Source organism: Haliotis rufescens, unplaced genomic scaffold (genome assembly GCF_023055435.1).
Source record: "Haliotis rufescens isolate VD_foot unplaced genomic scaffold, xgHalRufe1.0.p SCAF_156, whole genome shotgun sequence".
Taxonomy (NCBI): Eukaryota; Metazoa; Mollusca; class Gastropoda; order Lepetellida; family Haliotidae; genus Haliotis; species Haliotis rufescens.
Genome location: NW_025963842.1, coordinates 133,426 through 145,522, shown reverse-complemented (window position 1 = coordinate 145,522; position 12,097 = coordinate 133,426). Strand labels below are relative to the sequence as shown.

The window sequence follows — 12,097 nt, the reverse complement described above, 5'->3', positions numbered from 1 at the left end:
CTGCATAGACATGCACCTTGCGCCAGGTACCCAGGGGAGGTAACTTCCATGTCAACACCCAAGTTTCCTTCCGGGTCCTATCTTTCTCCTTGGGAGCTACTCAGCAAAATAAACACATCATCATCAACAACAACAACAACAACAACAACAACAACAACAACAACTGAACATGTCATGATAGACAAACAGAATGAAAAAAAGGCATTTCTATTTTTGATTGTTTTTTCCAGGGGAGAGCGCGAACGCAGTCCCCCACACTTATAAATTGCGCACCCGAGTCGTCCACATTTGGGATGATCGCAGGGGTCAACCAAGCCGATGTGCAATGGAAAGGTCTCGCCCCGGGCCCACAGCCTTGCGGATCACTGTTAAGCCTGTGCCAGGTAAGTATGCCTGAAACTGCAGCTTCCTAACCATCACTACAAACATACACATCACCTCATTCAGGTGTCTTGTAAGCAAAACTTCACATATATTCCATTTCAGTTCAAACATTTTTATACTTCCCTGTACATGGCACTACATTCACCCGTTCGCTTTATGCAAAGATTATTGGTAGGAAGAACGAGACGGAAATGGCTTTATTTGCATTTTAGGCTGCATAGACATGCACCTTGCGCCAGGTACCCAGGGGAGGTAACTTCCATGTCAACACCCAAGTTTCCTTCCGGGTCCTATCTTTCTCCTTGGGAGCTACTCAGCAAAATAAACACAACAACAACAACAACAACAACAACAACAACAACAACTGAACATGTCATGATAGACAAACAGAATGAAAAAAAGGCATTTCTATTTTTGATTGTTTTTTCCAGGGGAGAGCGCGAACGCAGTCCCCCACACTTATAAATTGCGCACCCGAGTCGTCCACATTTGGGATGATCGCAGGGGTCAACCAAGCCGATGTGCAATGGAAAGGTCTCGCCCCGGGCCCACAGCCTTGCGGATCACTGTTAAGCCTGTGCCAGGTAAGTATGCCTGAAACTGCAGCTTCCTAACCATCACTACAAACATACACATCACCTCATTCAGGTGTCTTGTAAGCAAAACTTCACATATATTCCATTTCAGTTCAAACATTTTTATACTTCCCTGTACATGGCACTACATTCACCCGTTCGCTTTATGCAAAGATTATTGGTAGGAAGAACGAGACGGAAATGGCTTTATTTGCATTTTAGGCTGCATAGACATGCACCTTGCGCCAGGTACCCAGGGGAGGTAACTTCCATGTCAACACCCAAGTTTCCTTCCGGGTCCTATCTTTCTCCTTGGGAGCTACTCAGCAAAATAAACACATCATCATCAACAACAACAACAACAACAACAACAACAACAACAACAACTGAACATGTCATGATAGACAAACAGAATGAAAAAAAGGCATTTCTATTTTTGATTGTTTTTTCCAGGGGAGAGCGCGAACGCAGTCCCCCACACTTATAAATTGCGCACCCGAGTCGTCCACATTTGGGATGATCGCAGGGGTCAACCAAGCCGATGTGCAATGGAAAGGTCTCGCCCCGGGCCCACAGCCTTGCGGATCACTGTTAAGCCTGTGCCAGGTAAGTATGCCTGAAACTGCAGCTTCCTAACCATCACTACAAACATACACATCACCTCATTCAGGTGTCTTGTAAGCAAAACTTCACATATATTCCATTTCAGTTCAAACATTTTTATACTTCCCTGTACATGGCACTACATTCACCCGTTCGCTTTATGCAAAGATTATTGGTAGGAAGAACGAGACGGAAATGGCTTTATTTGCATTTTAGGCTGCATAGACATGCACCTTGCGCCAGGTACCCAGGGGAGGTAACTTCCATGTCAACACCCAAGTTTCCTTCCGGGTCCTATCTTTCTCCTTGGGAGCTACTCAGCAAAATAAACACATCATCATCAACAACAACAACAACAACAACAACAACAACAACAACAACTGAACATGTCATGATAGACAAACAGAATGAAAAAAAGGCATTTCTATTTTTGATTGTTTTTTCCAGGGGAGAGCGCGAACGCAGTCCCCCACACTTATAAATTGCGCACCCGAGTCGTCCACATTTGGGATGATCGCAGGGGTCAACCAAGCCGATGTGCAATGGAAAGGTCTCGCCCCGGGCCCACAGCCTTGCGGATCACTGTTAAGCCTGTGCCAGGTAAGTATGCCTGAAACTGCAGCTTCCTAACCATCACTACAAACATACACATCACCTCATTCAGGTGTCTTGTAAGCAAAACTTCACATATATTCCATTTCAGTTCAAACATTTTTATACTTCCCTGTACATGGCACTACATTCACCCGTTCGCTTTATGCAAAGATTATTGGTAGGAAGAACGAGACGGAAATGGCTTTATTTGCATTTTAGGCTGCATAGACATGCACCTTGCGCCAGGTACCCAGGGGAGGTAACTTCCATGTCAACACCCAAGTTTCCTTCCGGGTCCTATCTTTCTCCTTGGGAGCTACTCAGCAAAATAAACACATCATCATACAACAACAACAACAACAACAACAACAACAACAACAACAACAACTGAACATGTCATGATAGACAAACAGAATGAAAAAAAGGCATTTCTATTTTTGATTGTTTTTTCCAGGGGAGAGCGCGAACGCAGTCCCCCACACTTATAAATTGCGCACCCGAGTCGTCCACATTTGGGATGATCGCAGGGGTCAACCAAGCCGATGTGCAATGGAAAGGTCTCGCCCCGGGCCCACAGCCTTGCGGATCACTGTTAAGCCTGTGCCAGGTAAGTATGCGCCAGGTAAGTATGCCTGAAACTGCAGCTTCCTAACCATCACTACAAACATACACATCACCTCATTCAGGTGTCTTGTAAGCAAAACTTCACATATATTCCATTTCAGTTCAAACATTTTTATACTTCCCTGTACATGGCACTACATTCACCCGTTCGCTTTATGCAAAGATTATTGGTAGGAAGAACGAGACGGAAATGGCTTTATTTGCATTTTAGGCTGCATAGACATGCACCTTGCGCCAGGTACCCAGGGGAGGTAACTTCCATGTCAACACCCAAGTTTCCTTCCGGGTCCTATCTTTCTCCTTGGGAGCTACTCAGCAAAATAACACACAACAACAACAACAACAACAACAACAACAACAACAACAACTGAACATGTCATGATAGACAAACAGAATGAAAAAAAGGCATTTCTATTTTTGATTGTTTTTTCCAGGGGAGAGCGCGAACGCAGTCCCCCACACTTATAAATTGCGCACCCGAGTCGTCCACATTTGGGATGATCGCAGGGGTCAACCAAGCCGATGTGCAATGGAAAGGTCTCGCCCCGGGCCCACAGCCTTGCGGATCACTGTTAAGCCTGTGCCAGGTAAGTATGCCTGAAACTGCAGCTTCCTAACCATCACTACAAACATACACATCACCTCATTCAGGTGTCTTGTAAGCAAAACTTCACATATATTCCATTTCAGTTCAAACATTTTTATACTTCCCTGTACATGGCACTACATTCACCCGTTCGCTTTATGCAAAGATTATTGGTAGGAAGAACGAGACGGAAATGGCTTTATTTGCATTTTAGGCTGCATAGACATGCACCTTGCGCCAGGTACCCAGGGGAGGTAACTTCCATGTCAACACCCAAGTTTCCTTCCGGGTCCTATCTTTCTCCTTGGGAGCTACTCAGCAAAATAAACACATCATCATCAACAACAACAACAACAACAACAACAACAACAACAACAACAACTGAACATGTCATGATAGACAAACAGAATGAAAAAAAGGCATTTCTATTTTTGATTGTTTTTTCCAGGGGAGAGCGCGAACGCAGTCCCCCACACTTATAAATTGCGCACCCGAGTCGTCCACATTTGGGATGATCGCAGGGGTCAACCAAGCCGATGTGCAATGGAAAGGTCTCGCCCCGGGCCCACAGCCTTGCGGATCACTGTTAAGCCTGTGCCAGGTAAGTATGCCTGAAACTGCAGCTTCCTAACCATCACTACAAACATACACATCACCTCATTCAGGTGTCTTGTAAGCAAAACTTCACATATATTCCATTTCAGTTCAAACATTTTTATACTTCCCTGTACATGGCACTACATTCACCCGTTCGCTTTATGCAAAGATTATTGGTAGGAAGAACGAGACGGAAATGGCTTTATTTGCATTTTAGGCTGCATAGACATGCACCTTGCGCCAGGTACCCAGGGGAGGTAACTTCCATGTCAACACCCAAGTTTCCTTCCGGGTCCTATCTTTCTCCTTGGGAGCTACTCAGCAAAATCACAACACAACAACAACAACAACAACAACAACAACAACAACAACTGAACATGTCATGATAGACAAACAGAATGAAAAAAAGGCATTTCTATTTTTGATTGTTTTTTCCAGGGGAGAGCGCGAACGCAGTCCCCCACACTTATAAATTGCGCACCCGAGTCGTCCACATTTGGGATGATCGCAGGGGTCAACCAAGCCGATGTGCAATGGAAAGGTCTCGCCCCGGGCCCACAGCCTTGCGGATCACTGTTAAGCCTGTGCCAGGTAAGTATGCCTGAAACTGCAGCTTCCTAACCATCACTACAAACATACACATCACCTCATTCAGGTGTCTTGTAAGCAAAACTTCACATATATTCCATTTCAGTTCAAACATTTTTATACTTCCCTGTACATGGCACTACATTCACCCGTTCGCTTTATGCAAAGATTATTGGTAGGAAGAACGAGACGGAAATGGCTTTATTTGCATTTTAGGCTGCATAGACATGCACCTTGCGCCAGGTACCCAGGGGAGGTAACTTCCATGTCAACACCCAAGTTTCCTTCCGGGTCCTATCTTTCTCCTTGGGAGCTACTCAGCAAAATAAACACATCATCATAACAACAACAACAACAACAACAACAACAACAACAACAACAACTGAACATGTCATGATAGACAAACAGAATGAAAAAAAGGCATTTCTATTTTTGATTGTTTTTTCCAGGGGAGAGCGCGAACGCAGTCCCCCACACTTATAAATTGCGCACCCGAGTCGTCCACATTTGGGATGATCGCAGGGGTCAACCAAGCCGATGTGCAATGGAAAGGTCTCGCCCCGGGCCCACAGCCTTGCGGATCACTGTTAAGCCTGTGCCAGGTAAGTATGCCTGAAACTGCAGCTTCCTAACCATCACTACAAACATACACATCACCTCATTCAGGTGTCTTGTAAGCAAAACTTCACATATATTCCATTTCAGTTCAAACATTTTTATACTTCCCTGTACATGGCACTACATTCACCCGTTCGCTTTATGCAAAGATTATTGGTAGGAAGAACGAGACGGAAATGGCTTTATTTGCATTTTAGGCTGCATAGACATGCACCTTGCGCCAGGTACCCAGGGGAGGTAACTTCCATGTCAACACCCAAGTTTCCTTCCGGGTCCTATCTTTCTCCTTGGGAGCTACTCAGCAAAATACACACACATACAACAACAACAACAACAACAACAACAACAACAACTGAACATGTCATGATAGACAAACAGAATGAAAAAAAGGCATTTCTATTTTTGATTGTTTTTTCCAGGGGAGAGCGCGAACGCAGTCCCCCACACTTATAAATTGCGCACCCGAGTCGTCCACATTTGGGATGATCGCAGGGGTCAACCAAGCCGATGTGCAATGGAAAGGTCTCGCCCCGGGCCCACAGCCTTGCGGATCACTGTTAAGCCTGTGCCAGGTAAGTATGCCTGAAACTGCAGCTTCCTAACCATCACTACAAACATACACATCACCTCATTCAGGTGTCTTGTAAGCAAAACTTCACATATATTCCATTTCAGTTCAAACATTTTTATACTTCCCTGTACATGGCACTACATTCACCCGTTCGCTTTATGCAAAGATTATTGGTAGGAAGAACGAGACGGAAATGGCTTTATTTGCATTTTAGGCTGCATAGACATGCACCTTGCGCCAGGTACCCAGGGGAGGTAACTTCCATGTCAACACCCAAGTTTCCTTCCGGGTCCTATCTTTCTCCTTGGGAGCTACTCAGCAAAATAAACACATCATCATCAACAACAACAACAACAACAACAACAACAACAACAACAACTGAACATGTCATGATAGACAAACAGAATGAAAAAAAGGCATTTCTATTTTTGATTGTTTTTTCCAGGGGAGAGCGCGAACGCAGTCCCCCACACTTATAAATTGCGCACCCGAGTCGTCCACATTTGGGATGATCGCAGGGGTCAACCAAGCCGATGTGCAATGGAAAGGTCTCGCCCCGGGCCCACAGCCTTGCGGATCACTGTTAAGCCTGTGCCAGGTAAGTATGCCTGAAACTGCAGCTTCCTAACCATCACTACAAACATACACATCACCTCATTCAGGTGTCTTGTAAGCAAAACTTCACATATATTCCATTTCAGTTCAAACATTTTTATACTTCCCTGTACATGGCACTACATTCACCCGTTCGCTTTATGCAAAGATTATTGGTAGGAAGAACGAGACGGAAATGGCTTTATTTGCATTTTAGGCTGCATAGACATGCACCTTGCGCCAGGTACCCAGGGGAGGTAACTTCCATGTCAACACCCAAGTTTCCTTCCGGGTCCTATCTTTCTCCTTGGGAGCTACTCAGCAAAATAAACACAACAACAACAACAACAACAACAACAACAACAACAACTGAACATGTCATGATAGACAAACAGAATGAAAAAAAGGCATTTCTATTTTTGATTGTTTTTTCCAGGGGAGAGCGCGAACGCAGTCCCCCACACTTATAAATTGCGCACCCGAGTCGTCCACATTTGGGATGATCGCAGGGGTCAACCAAGCCGATGTGCAATGGAAAGGTCTCGCCCCGGGCCCACAGCCTTGCGGATCACTGTTAAGCCTGTGCCAGGTAAGTATGCCTGAAACTGCAGCTTCCTAACCATCACTACAAACATACACATCACCTCATTCAGGTGTCTTGTAAGCAAAACTTCACATATATTCCATTTCAGTTCAAACATTTTTATACTTCCCTGTACATGGCACTACATTCACCCGTTCGCTTTATGCAAAGATTATTGGTAGGAAGAATGCAAAGATTATTGGTAGGAAGAACGAGACGGAAATGGCTTTATTTGCATTTTAGGCTGCATAGACATGCACCTTGCGCCAGGTACCCAGGGGAGGTAACTTCCATGTCAACACCCAAGTTTCCTTCCGGGTCCTATCTTTCTCCTTGGGAGCTACTCAGCAAAATAAACACATCATCATCAACAACAACAACAACAACAACAACAACAACAACAACTGAACATGTCATGATAGACAAACAGAATGAAAAAAAGGCATTTCTATTTTTGATTGTTTTTTCCAGGGGAGAGCGCGAACGCAGTCCCCCACACTTATAAATTGCGCACCCGAGTCGTCCACATTTGGGATGATCGCAGGGGTCAACCAAGCCGATGTGCAATGGAAAGGTCTCGCCCCGGGCCCACAGCCTTGCGGATCACTGTTAAGCCTGTGCCAGGTAAGTATGCCTGAAACTGCAGCTTCCTAACCATCACTACAAACATACACATCACCTCATTCAGGTGTCTTGTAAGCAAAACTTCACATATATTCCATTTCAGTTCAAACATTTTTATACTTCCCTGTACATGGCACTACATTCACCCGTTCGCTTTATGCAAAGATTATTGGTAGGAAGAACGAGACGGAAATGGCTTTATTTGCATTTTAGGCTGCATAGACATGCACCTTGCGCCAGGTACCCAGGGGAGGTAACTTCCATGTCAACACCCAAGTTTCCTTCCGGGTCCTATCTTTCTCCTTGGGAGCTACTCAGCAAAATAAACACATCATCATCAACAACAACAACAACAACAACAACAACAACAACAACAACTGAACATGTCATGATAGACAAACAGAATGAAAAAAAGGCATTTCTATTTTTGATTGTTTTTTCCAGGGGAGAGCGCGAACGCAGTCCCCCACACTTATAAATTGCGCACCCGAGTCGTCCACATTTGGGATGATCGCAGGGGTCAACCAAGCCGATGTGCAATGGAAAGGTCTCGCCCCGGGCCCACAGCCTTGCGGATCACTGTTAAGCCTGTGCCAGGTAAGTATGCCTGAAACTGCAGCTTCCTAACCATCACTACAAACATACACATCACCTCATTCAGGTGTCTTGTAAGCAAAACTTCACATATATTCCATTTCAGTTCAAACATTTTTATACTTCCCTGTACATGGCACTACATTCACCCGTTCGCTTTATGCAAAGATTATTGGTAGGAAGAACGAGACGGAAATGGCTTTATTTGCATTTTAGGCTGCATAGACATGCACCTTGCGCCAGGTACCCAGGGGAGGTAACTTCCATGTCAACACCCAAGTTTCCTTCCGGGTCCTATCTTTCTCCTTGGGAGCTACTCAGCAAAATAAACACATCATCATCAACAACAACAACAACAACAACAACAACAACAACAACAACAACTGAACATGTCATGATAGACAAACAGAATGAAAAAAAGGCATTTCTATTTTTGATTGTTTTTTCCAGGGGAGAGCGCGAACGCAGTCCCCCACACTTATAAATTGCGCACCCGAGTCGTCCACATTTGGGATGATCGCAGGGGTCAACCAAGCCGATGTGCAATGGAAAGGTCTCGCCCCGGGCCCACAGCCTTGCGGATCACTGTTAAGCCTGTGCCAGGTAAGTATGCCTGAAACTGCAGCTTCCTAACCATCACTACAAACATACACATCACCTCATTCAGGTGTCTTGTAAGCAAAACTTCACATATATTCCATTTCAGTTCAAACATTTTTATACTTCCCTGTACATGGCACTACATTCACCCGTTCGCTTTATGCAAAGATTATTGGTAGGAAGAACGAGACGGAAATGGCTTTATTTGCATTTTAGGCTGCATAGACATGCACCTTGCGCCAGGTACCCAGGGGAGGTAACTTCCATGTCAACACCCAAGTTTCCTTCCGGGTCCTATCTTTCTCCTTGGGAGCTACTCAGCAAAATAAACACATCATCATCAACAACAACAACAACAACAACAACAACAACAACAACAACTGAACATGTCATGATAGACAAACAGAATGAAAAAAAGGCATTTCTATTTTTGATTGTTTTTTCCAGGGGAGAGCGCGAACGCAGTCCCCCACACTTATAAATTGCGCACCCGAGTCGTCCACATTTGGGATGATCGCAGGGGTCAACCAAGCCGATGTGCAATGGAAAGGTCTCGCCCCGGGCCCACAGCCTTGCGGATCACTGTTAAGCCTGTGCCAGGTAAGTATGCCTGAAACTGCAGCTTCCTAACCATCACTACAAACATACACATCACCTCATTCAGGTGTCTTGTAAGCAAAACTTCACATATATTCCATTTCAGTTCAAACATTTTTATACTTCCCTGTACATGGCACTACATTCACCCGTTCGCTTTATGCAAAGATTATTGGTAGGAAGAACGAGACGGAAATGGCTTTATTTGCATTTTAGGCTGCATAGACATGCACCTTGCGCCAGGTACCCAGGGGAGGTAACTTCCATGTCAACACCCAAGTTTCCTTCCGGGTCCTATCTTTCTCCTTGGGAGCTACTCAGCAAAATAAACACATCATCATCAACAACAACAACAACAACAACAACAACAACAACAACAACTGAACATGTCATGATAGACAAACAGAATGAAAAAAAGGCATTTCTATTTTTGATTGTTTTTTCCAGGGGAGAGCGCGAACGCAGTCCCCCACACTTATAAATTGCGCACCCGAGTCGTCCACATTTGGGATGATCGCAGGGGTCAACCAAGCCGATGTGCAATGGAAAGGTCTCGCCCCGGGCCCACAGCCTTGCGGATCACTGTTAAGCCTGTGCCAGGTAAGTATGCCTGAAACTGCAGCTTCCTAACCATCACTACAAACATACACATCACCTCATTCAGGTGTCTTGTAAGCAAAACTTCACATATATTCCATTTCAGTTCAAACATTTTTATACTTCCCTGTACATGGCACTACATTCACCCGTTCGCTTTATGCAAAGATTATTGGTAGGAAGAACGAGACGGAAATGGCTTTATTTGCATTTTAGGCTGCATAGACATGCACCTTGCGCCAGGTACCCAGGGGAGGTAACTTCCATGTCAACACCCAAGTTTCCTTCCGGGTCCTATCTTTCTCCTTGGGAGCTACTCAGCAAAATAAACACATCATCATCAACAACAACAACAACAACAACAACAACAACAACAACAACAACTGAACATGTCATGATAGACAAACAGAATGAAAAAAAGGCATTTCTATTTTTGATTGTTTTTTCCAGGGGAGAGCGCGAACGCAGTCCCCCACACTTATAAATTGCGCACCCGAGTCGTCCACATTTGGGATGATCGCAGGGGTCAACCAAGCCGATGTGCAATGGAAAGGTCTCGCCCCGGGCCCACAGCCTTGCGGATCACTGTTAAGCCTGTGCCAGGTAAGTATGCCTGAAACTGCAGCTTCCTAACCATCACTACAAACATACACATCACCTCATTCAGGTGTCTTGTAAGCAAAACTTCACATATATTCCATTTCAGTTCAAACATTTTTATACTTCCCTGTACATGGCACTACATTCACCCGTTCGCTTTATGCAAAGATTATTGGTAGGAAGAACGAGACGGAAATGGCTTTATTTGCATTTTAGGCTGCATAGACATGCACCTTGCGCCAGGTACCCAGGGGAGGTAACTTCCATGTCAACACCCAAGTTTCCTTCCGGGTCCTATCTTTCTCCTTGGGAGCTACTCAGCAAAATAAACACATCATCATCACAACAACAACAACAACAACAACAACAACAACAACAACTGAACATGTCATGATAGACAAACAGAATGAAAAAAAGGCATTTCTATTTTTGATTGTTTTTTCCAGGGGAGAGCGCGAACGCAGTCCCCCACACTTATAAATTGCGCACCCGAGTCGTCCACATTTGGGATGATCGCAGGGGTCAACCAAGCCGATGTGCAATGGAAAGGTCTCGCCCCGGGCCCACAGCCTTGCGGATCACTGTTAAGCCTGTGCCAGGTAAGTATGCCTGAAACTGCAGCTTCCTAACCATCACTACAAACATACACATCACCTCATTCAGGTGTCTTGTAAGCAAAACTTCACATATATTCCATTTCAGTTCAAACATTTTTATACTTCCCTGTACATGGCACTACATTCACCCGTTCGCTTTATGCAAAGATTATTGGTAGGAAGAACGAGACGGAAATGAACGAGACGGAAATGGCTTTATTTGCATTTTAGGCTGCATAGACATGCACCTTGCGCCAGGTACCCAGGGGAGGTAACTTCCATGTCAACACCCAAGTTTCCTTCCGGGTCCTATCTTTCTCCTTGGGAGCTACTCAGCAAAATAAACACATCATCATCAACAACAACAACAACAACAACAACAACAACAACAACAACAACTGAACATGTCATGATAGACAAACAGAATGAAAAAAAGGCATTTCTATTTTTGATTGTTTTTTCCAGGGGAGAGCGCGAACGCAGTCCCCCACACTTATAAATTGCGCACCCGAGTCGTCCACATTTGGGATGATCGCAGGGGTCAACCAAGCCGATGTGCAATGGAAAGGTCTCGCCCCGGGCCCACAGCCTTGCGGATCACTGTTAAGCCTGTGCCAGGTAAGTATGCCTGAAACTGCAGCTTCCTAACCATCACTACAAACATACACATCACCTCATTCAGGTGTCTTGTAAGCAAAACTTCACATATATTCCATTTCAGTTCAAACATTTTTATACTTCCCTGTACATGGCACTACATTCACCCGTTCGCTTTATGCAAAGATTATTGGTAGGAAGAACGAGACGGAAATGGCTTTATTTGCATTTTAGGCTGCATAGACATGCACCTTGCGCCAGGTACCCAGGGGAGGTAACTTCCATGTCAACACCCAAGTTTCCTTCCGGGTCCTATCTTTCTCCTTGGGAGCTACTCAGCAAAATAAACACATCATCATCAACAACAACAACAAC

The 12,097-nt window shown here is 44.8% G+C and overlaps 20 non-coding genes across 20 annotated transcripts; all 20 read right to left on the bottom strand.

Annotated features, from left to right (window-relative positions):
* Positions 1–227: 227 nt before the first annotated feature.
* Positions 228–391, bottom strand: LOC125380624. The gene has a single exon (XR_007221271.1). It is a non-coding gene; the product is annotated as a U1 spliceosomal RNA (small nuclear RNA).
* Positions 392–812: 421 nt separating this feature from the next.
* Positions 813–976, bottom strand: LOC125380623. The gene has a single exon (XR_007221270.1). It is a non-coding gene; the product is annotated as a U1 spliceosomal RNA (small nuclear RNA).
* A 433-nt stretch (positions 977–1,409) lies between these two features.
* LOC125380622 lies at positions 1,410–1,573 on the bottom strand. Its single transcript, XR_007221269.1, has one exon. It is a non-coding gene; the product is annotated as a U1 spliceosomal RNA (small nuclear RNA).
* A 433-nt stretch (positions 1,574–2,006) lies between these two features.
* Positions 2,007–2,170, bottom strand: LOC125380621. The gene has a single exon (XR_007221268.1). It is a non-coding gene; the product is annotated as a U1 spliceosomal RNA (small nuclear RNA).
* Positions 2,171–2,607: 437 nt separating this feature from the next.
* LOC125380620 lies at positions 2,608–2,771 on the bottom strand. Its single transcript, XR_007221267.1, has one exon. It is a non-coding gene; the product is annotated as a U1 spliceosomal RNA (small nuclear RNA).
* A 440-nt stretch (positions 2,772–3,211) lies between these two features.
* LOC125380619 lies at positions 3,212–3,375 on the bottom strand. Its single transcript, XR_007221266.1, has one exon. It is a non-coding gene; the product is annotated as a U1 spliceosomal RNA (small nuclear RNA).
* A 436-nt stretch (positions 3,376–3,811) lies between these two features.
* On the bottom strand, positions 3,812–3,975 carry LOC125380618. Its single transcript, XR_007221265.1, has one exon. It is a non-coding gene; the product is annotated as a U1 spliceosomal RNA (small nuclear RNA).
* A 423-nt stretch (positions 3,976–4,398) lies between these two features.
* On the bottom strand, positions 4,399–4,562 carry LOC125380617. The gene has a single exon (XR_007221264.1). It is a non-coding gene; the product is annotated as a U1 spliceosomal RNA (small nuclear RNA).
* A 435-nt stretch (positions 4,563–4,997) lies between these two features.
* Positions 4,998–5,161, bottom strand: LOC125380615. Its single transcript, XR_007221262.1, has one exon. It is a non-coding gene; the product is annotated as a U1 spliceosomal RNA (small nuclear RNA).
* Positions 5,162–5,585: 424 nt separating this feature from the next.
* LOC125380614 lies at positions 5,586–5,749 on the bottom strand. The gene has a single exon (XR_007221261.1). It is a non-coding gene; the product is annotated as a U1 spliceosomal RNA (small nuclear RNA).
* Positions 5,750–6,182: 433 nt separating this feature from the next.
* LOC125380613 lies at positions 6,183–6,346 on the bottom strand. The gene has a single exon (XR_007221260.1). It is a non-coding gene; the product is annotated as a U1 spliceosomal RNA (small nuclear RNA).
* Positions 6,347–6,767: 421 nt separating this feature from the next.
* Positions 6,768–6,931, bottom strand: LOC125380612. The gene has a single exon (XR_007221259.1). It is a non-coding gene; the product is annotated as a U1 spliceosomal RNA (small nuclear RNA).
* Positions 6,932–7,385: 454 nt separating this feature from the next.
* On the bottom strand, positions 7,386–7,549 carry LOC125380611. Its single transcript, XR_007221258.1, has one exon. It is a non-coding gene; the product is annotated as a U1 spliceosomal RNA (small nuclear RNA).
* A 433-nt stretch (positions 7,550–7,982) lies between these two features.
* LOC125380610 lies at positions 7,983–8,146 on the bottom strand. The gene has a single exon (XR_007221257.1). It is a non-coding gene; the product is annotated as a U1 spliceosomal RNA (small nuclear RNA).
* A 436-nt stretch (positions 8,147–8,582) lies between these two features.
* LOC125380609 lies at positions 8,583–8,746 on the bottom strand. The gene has a single exon (XR_007221256.1). It is a non-coding gene; the product is annotated as a U1 spliceosomal RNA (small nuclear RNA).
* A 433-nt stretch (positions 8,747–9,179) lies between these two features.
* On the bottom strand, positions 9,180–9,343 carry LOC125380608. The gene has a single exon (XR_007221255.1). It is a non-coding gene; the product is annotated as a U1 spliceosomal RNA (small nuclear RNA).
* A 433-nt stretch (positions 9,344–9,776) lies between these two features.
* On the bottom strand, positions 9,777–9,940 carry LOC125380607. Its single transcript, XR_007221254.1, has one exon. It is a non-coding gene; the product is annotated as a U1 spliceosomal RNA (small nuclear RNA).
* A 436-nt stretch (positions 9,941–10,376) lies between these two features.
* Positions 10,377–10,540, bottom strand: LOC125380606. Its single transcript, XR_007221253.1, has one exon. It is a non-coding gene; the product is annotated as a U1 spliceosomal RNA (small nuclear RNA).
* A 432-nt stretch (positions 10,541–10,972) lies between these two features.
* LOC125380604 lies at positions 10,973–11,136 on the bottom strand. The gene has a single exon (XR_007221251.1). It is a non-coding gene; the product is annotated as a U1 spliceosomal RNA (small nuclear RNA).
* Positions 11,137–11,587: 451 nt separating this feature from the next.
* On the bottom strand, positions 11,588–11,751 carry LOC125380603. The gene has a single exon (XR_007221250.1). It is a non-coding gene; the product is annotated as a U1 spliceosomal RNA (small nuclear RNA).
* Between the last annotated feature and the right edge of the window lie 346 nt (positions 11,752–12,097).